The sequence below is a fragment of the Ctenopharyngodon idella genome, chromosome 1, assembly GCF_019924925.1.
Source record: "Ctenopharyngodon idella isolate HZGC_01 chromosome 1, HZGC01, whole genome shotgun sequence".
NCBI classification, from domain to species: domain Eukaryota; kingdom Metazoa; phylum Chordata; class Actinopteri; order Cypriniformes; family Xenocyprididae; genus Ctenopharyngodon; species Ctenopharyngodon idella.
The window spans coordinates 1,261,666-1,268,389 of record NC_067220.1 but is presented as its reverse complement, the minus strand read 5'-3'; the positions used below and the strand labels follow the sequence as shown (position 1 = coordinate 1,268,389).

At 35.1% G+C, this 6,724-nt stretch overlaps 1 protein-coding gene and 2 long non-coding RNA genes across 15 annotated transcripts in view; 1 reads left to right on the top strand and 2 right to left on the bottom strand.

Moving 5' to 3' along the window:
- Window positions 1-294, bottom strand: part of LOC127508817 (uncharacterized) — a 47,367-nt gene extending 47,073 nt beyond the window's left edge. Inside the window, exon 1 of the long non-coding RNA XR_007928945.1 lies at window positions 51-294. This is a non-coding gene — a long non-coding RNA (uncharacterized LOC127508817). The remainder of the gene's footprint in view (window positions 1-50) is intronic.
- The window catches only part of LOC127508732 (uncharacterized), a 488,047-nt gene that overhangs the window by 199,478 nt on the left and 281,845 nt on the right, over window positions 1-6,724 (top strand). The gene's annotated exons all lie outside the window — the stretch shown is intronic.
- The window catches only part of LOC127500999 (uncharacterized), a 385,015-nt gene that overhangs the window by 177,629 nt on the left and 200,662 nt on the right, over window positions 1-6,724 (bottom strand). The gene's annotated exons all lie outside the window — the stretch shown is intronic.

The window sequence follows — 6,724 nt, the reverse complement described above, 5'->3', positions numbered from 1 at the left end:
GCTGAAGTTCAGTGAAGCTCTCAGTATAGTGAGACACATTCACTCCACACCTGTATGTTCCTGCATCTGCAGCTTTCAGCTCTCTAAAAAACACCATCAAGACTCCTGCTCTGGTGTCGTCATATAAAGAAACATCTCCATTCTCCATCCATTCATCCTGAACTCCTGGATTCTTCCTCTCTGAACATCCATCTGATTCTTTACAGATGTATTTTGTCTTGGTTTTGTATTGAGGATGTTCACACTTGATCATCATACGACCTCCTGAGTATCCGCTCACTCTAGACACGCCCACTTTATCTGTCAATCACAAATATCACTTTATATGTACATCAAACTATAACATCTTATCTATTTGATTTTATTCAAGTCATTTTATTTATTTTTATCTATCTATTATTATTTCTTTATTTATTATTGTTATTGATTTTATTTTGGTTTGGTATACAGTTAAGTTGTGTCAGACATGTTGACCATGTTCTATTCTCATTAAAAAAAGTAATCAAAAAAAAAAAAAAAGAATGACTAAATCATTTGGTTATGGCAATGGAAGGTAACATCTAGACATATCTACAGTGTACTCACTCATAATAATATGTAGATGAACAGTATTAATAATGGAGTAACTGTACGAGTGTCTGTTGATCCAAACTCCACATAAATAAACTCCTCCATCATCTGGTCTCACAGGAGAAATTGTCACAGTCATAAATTGTTGATCTTTTCTATCAGACATACTGAACCTGCTGTTCTTTTTCCATGTTTTGTTTATAATCTCATCAATAGAGTTTTTTCCTTCTTTGAAGATTATCTTCTCATCATTAATATGATTCTGTGAATATTCACAGCTGAAGACAGCAGTCATTCCATTCTTCACCTCCACTCTCTTTGTCTTGTTACAGCATGAATCTGTCATTTACACATAATAGAACATTTTTATATAAAAATATTTTGTTTAGCAGTTTTGAGGAGGGTGCTGGACATATAACTAGGGTGACCATAGTTCCTCCTAAAAAGCGATTTCTAAATAACCTCATATGGCCAAGATTTGTCTTTTTTCCCATTTTGACGCGCTCTCTATAGTCGTGTACGATGCCTACATGCTGTTGGTCAAACTGTTTCTCAATCAGCATCAGTAATAATATGGTGATTGTGAATTCACAAAGAAACTTGTGTTCCACTGCACTGCTTTGAAATAGTTTCTCTTTGTAAACATGTTTTACACTGATGTCTTTAACCACCACGTTTTAAAGATATCAAGTTAAAATAAGTCAAACTTTAGAAAATAACGAGTCTCATATGCGCCCTCGCCTCTTTTTCACCTGCATAAATGTGTTCAGTGTAAACTGACCACTAAAAGAAGCGCTGAGCAGGAACGGATGGTGGATCTCTTTACAGTGCCCAAAGTGAAAATGTAAATCATGGACAAATTGCACAAAATTTCCTTTGCCTTTTCCCGGTCGGACCGGTTTGAAGCAGAATACCTGACCTGCAAACTACGTACATGTAATTGGTAAATGAAGGTGCGATTTGGATGCAAATGATATTAGTTCATCAAAGCACAAAACATCAACCAAAGGAGAATATTTGTCAGCTAAGTTAACTGGTAACACAAAACGCTTTCATTTCTTAACATAGTCAGTGCATTAAATGAGCTCACAGTGAACAATGCTGTTTTTTCCAGCATTTATAAATCTAGATTAATCTTAATTCTATGTAAACTTCTAGAATTTTTTTTTTTTTTTTTAATTTCAAGCTGTATTAATTAGCATTGCATAATTAATTAGCATAATTAGCAATTTATTATTTTAGAAACCCATAATATGGTCACCCTAAATTAACATTAGAATTGAAATCCTACTGTAAATCTAAAGGTGTTGCCATATATTCTTTAAATTGTATATTCTGCCCCATTTGTATCTCATATGTCAAAATTACTCACCAACTTTCACATTCAAATGTATTTCAATATCCCCTGAACCTGAAAGCCCAATCCGGTATCTCCCAGAGTCCTGTAGGTTCAGTTCTCTGATGAAAAGCATGATGTGTCTGTTTGTGTTGACATACAGAGTGAATCTTTCTTTATTAATCCATTGATTGTGTTTATTATTCTCTATTATTATATTCCATCTTCCCAGGGTGTTTTGTTTTTTCAGATATTGATATCTGTTATTGGATGAAGACCTTCCAGAATCAACAAGAAGACTTCCTCCAGAATATCCAGTGACACTAAAGCATCTCACTGCACCTGTCAATCAGATTGATACTGTGATCAGAAACCTCATGAACAGAAAACAGCATCATTACTGCAGTGATGAAAGAGAAAAGCTCTGACCTGAGATCAGGTAGAAAGTGAAGAAGATGAGGAGGATCTTCATTGTGAGTTGAGTTCAGTCTTCTTTATGCTGAATGTTCTCTGTGTGAATCTCTCTGTCTCTACATCTGTCTGCTTTAGTTACTTCCTCTTTATTCAGCTCTTTATCAGCAATGAGCAGCTTTACTGGCCCCTCCCACCATCAGCACTGACTGAATATTACATTAATCACACTGAAAGAGCGCCACCTAGTGGAGGATACAGTGTCTGATACTGAGAGATCATACAGGTTTAATTTTCTCTATGGCTGCGTTCCACTCCAAATTTTTATGCCCTTCACTCACTAACTTCCCTCTGTCTCGTGGACTTGGATGTGTGTCATTGCTTACATTGCATGAGTGCCCTCTACTGGAGGAACCCGTGCATAAGGTTTAAATGGAACTAAGCCCTTGATCACTTTGAATTCACTCTGGAGCTGATTTATTATTTAAACCCCTTATGAATTTGTTTTATGCAACATTCTATATTCGTATAAGTTGTTGGAGGAAATATATATGTATATGAGCTGTTGAAGAAAAATAAAATTACACAAATGAAACAAAATATCAATAGTTTAAACTTTGACTGTGAACATAAGGTAGCTACAATTATTATGCAATTAAATCTCAACATAATTAGTATACACTGTAAAAAGAAAATCCTAATTTTACGGAAAATAACGGAAACATTTGTCATTTTCTTTTATTTTAAGTTATACTCAAAACTCTGTAAAATTACAAACAATATATGTAAATTAACAACTCAGCTGTTATTTTAAGTATTATGTCATTAATCACATTCAACAAAGCTTTTTTGTGACTTTAGTAGCTTGTTTTGTGACGTTCAGAGTTCATCTGATTTTTTTATTATTATTGTCACCTTTGTTGAGATTTATATGCTGATTCTTGATGTCTGCATAATGTTTTAATAAAATTGTTTATAGTATCACAGCACTGCAGTAGTATTGACATATGATAAATTAAGAACTAATATTAAACAATTTAATCAAAGATTAACTCCGGCGTCAGTGAATCAGAGCATTTCATGATGACAATAGCATCACTTAAAAAGTGACCAACATCATCTGATCAGAGTCTCTTTGTTTTTGTTTTCTTTTTTGCTATAACAAACACATATCACAGACACACAGTTAAAGCAGCCAGTTTAAAGTGTTTCTGTATCATGTGTTTTGTGGGTCACCATTGTGCTGGAGAGTAGATCCTGTGCTTCAGTCCAGGATGAGCCAGAAAACATTGCTGTTGCTTTATTTCAGAGGCAGTAACATATAGTTACATTCATTCATTCATTCATTCATTCATGTGTGCTTTTTTCTGGTTAAATACAAGAGATTCACATTTTAGTTAATGTGTTTTGTTAGTAATAATTCAGTATATACCTGTAAAACAACAGTGTTTTGCACTTTATTTAAATTAGGATATTTTACTTTAATTTTAAAGTTTTTGTTTGGTAGCCGTAGCTGACAGTCATTGACCATTTTTCCCAAAATAATCAATATATCATAAACTTCAGTTAAGCACGATCTGCTGTGATGTCACAATCAAGTTGAATTGTGGGATATAGAGCTGCTTGAAGTGTACATCAGAGTAGACTCGCTCCCTCGCTTTGTGACCAGAAAGATCCTTGATGATGATTTCACTTTTTTAACTTTAGTTAGTGTGTAATGTTGCTGTTTGAGCATAAACAACATCTGCAAAGTTACGACGCTCAAAGTTCAATGCAAAGAGAGATATTTTCTTTTACAGAAATCGCTTTTTAGGACTACAACAAACGGCTGGTAAGGACTACAATGAGCTTCTTCCCGGGTTAGTGACATCACAATCCCTAAAATTTACATAAACCCCGCCCCCGAGAACACGCAACAAAGGGGGTGAGGCCATGTTGGGCTGCTTTAGAGAAGAGGAAGAGTTGTTGTAGTAGAGTGTTGTTGACATGCCGTCATTTTACACCGGACTGCTTCACAAACGAGGGTCAATTCAACACAAAAGATTAACATGACGGCACATGCTAGTGGATGAATTGAATCAGCTCCACAGCAGCTACATAACATTTATCCACTAACTATTCAGAAACGTCCAGTTTCATTCTAAAAGTTGTAACTTCTTCCTGAGTCTCTCCATCAGTGTCGACTCCGGTTTGAACAATGTAAGACTGAACACTGTTACTGATGATCCTCATTTTGGCTGCGTGAGATTCTCCAGCTTTGTTGTTGTTGAGTAACCGAAGCACGAGCTGTTAAAGCTCCGCCCTCTTCTGGAGCAGCAGCTCATTTGCATTTAAAGGGACACACACAAAAACGGTGTTTTATTGCTCACCCAAATAGGGGCAAATTTGACAAGCTATAATAAATGATCTGTGGGGTATTTTGAGCTGAAACTTCACAGACACATTCTGGAGACACCAGAGACTTATATCACATCTTGTGAAAGGGGCATTATAGGTCCCCTTTAAAATAATTTAAAATAAAGGGTTAAAACAAAAACATAAAGAAAATTCTAAAACACAAGATTATTTTTATGTACCTTTATTTTACCAGGAAGTCTCATGGAGATTAAAATCTCTTTTACAAGAGAGACCTGGCCAATGTAGCAGCCATACAGTAAAACAACATTTTAAAATACAACAAATACACAATAAAACAGAAATATTAGAACAAAGTATCCTCTCAACAAAAACAATCACAAGCCTCTGTAGATATACTGTAGTACAAAATATCCCCCATACAACTGACATAATTCATATATCAAGGAGGCATAGGCGGAGGGTGAAGGCTAGGGTAAAGGCTAGATGCGATTCCTCCTTAAAAACACATTTAAATAGAATGTCATGAAATAGTTAGACATGTCGCTTATCAATAACCTACACATCCCAGCATAAACGCTCTTGTTGTTAAGGTGGCTATGATCACAAACCAGTATTTGAACAGGCAAGCATATGCATGATTTGGGATGGCGACCATGTTCGAATAATAAATAACCATTGCTTTACCTAATGCAGCAAAACATACACTGTAAAAAACTGCTGTAAAAAAAAGGCCAAATTTCAACAGCAACATTCTGTTTTCCATTAAAACAGTAATATACCGTATAAAACAATGCATTCAGGGTGATATTTGTCATTTCTGAGAAAGTAGCCTACAGGAATATACTGTGAATAGGTAACAGGGCACACCTGGGGGAGACGATCAAGGAGAAATCAACATGAAAAACTACAACAGACTACAAAGATTGAAGACAGACAAACACAGAGAACATGACATGATTAATAACAGTACACTACTTTGTATTACAAGTTTTCTGACATTTTTAAATTTGCAAATGGAGTATTATATAATTAAATATGCACACATTTGCATATATTTCCAAAAGTTAAAGGTTTTTACAGAGTGTGTTTTGGATTTCTCTTTTTTTTATCATCCATAAATCAGAAAATACTGTCAACAGCCAGAGGGGGAAACAGGTTGACCATATTTTTAAGAGTAAAATGTCAGTGTGATCTCCTGCTGGTGGAAGAGAGTCGTTCAGATGTTCAGCACCGCGGACAGCAGCTGATCTGCAGCACATGACTGAGATTCATCACCACACACAAACACATTCACAGTCTGTTCAGATGAGCTCCTGTTCTCATAGACATCACATTACACTTCTTATGCTGAATTACTGACCATCAGTGACACATTACATAAATCAGCAAATTATAAATCAGTTTATTTGGAAAGGTTGTGTAGAGAACAGATTATAGTGTCTGATACTGAGAGCTCATACAGGTTTTCATGTTCTCTATCCACCTTATTTTTAACATATAAGAGTGAGCGAGGAAGTTTCGCACATTCACAGAAAACAGCTTACTTCTGCGCTGCAAAATAAAGTGGATAATAAGGTAATAATTCAAAACAGAAGGTTGAAATAATGTACCATAACAAAAATGCTAAAGATACAAAATATATATCATATACAAATAAGATAATATAGATTTCAGATCATCAGAGGCTCATCAGCTGAAGTCTGAGTCTGATTGCTGCTTCTGTCTCTTTAACAGGCAGTTGTGGATTCAGCACCACAGACAGCAGCTGTCAATCAAACTTCAGCATCACTGATGACAGTTTAACAACACAAACTGAACAAAGAGTGAAATGCTGAGACTTGACTTCATCTGCTTCCTTTGCTTTATCTTCAACTTTGGTTGTTAAAACATCTACATGAATAATGAGTCCATGTAATTATCACATATTATGCCAGTGTTTAATTCCTTCAGATTGACTCTGAGATTTCAAAATTAATGAAGCGTGTAAATCAGTGCCATTTATAATTCATCAAAACAGAACAAAAGAATAATAATAATGATAATAAAAAA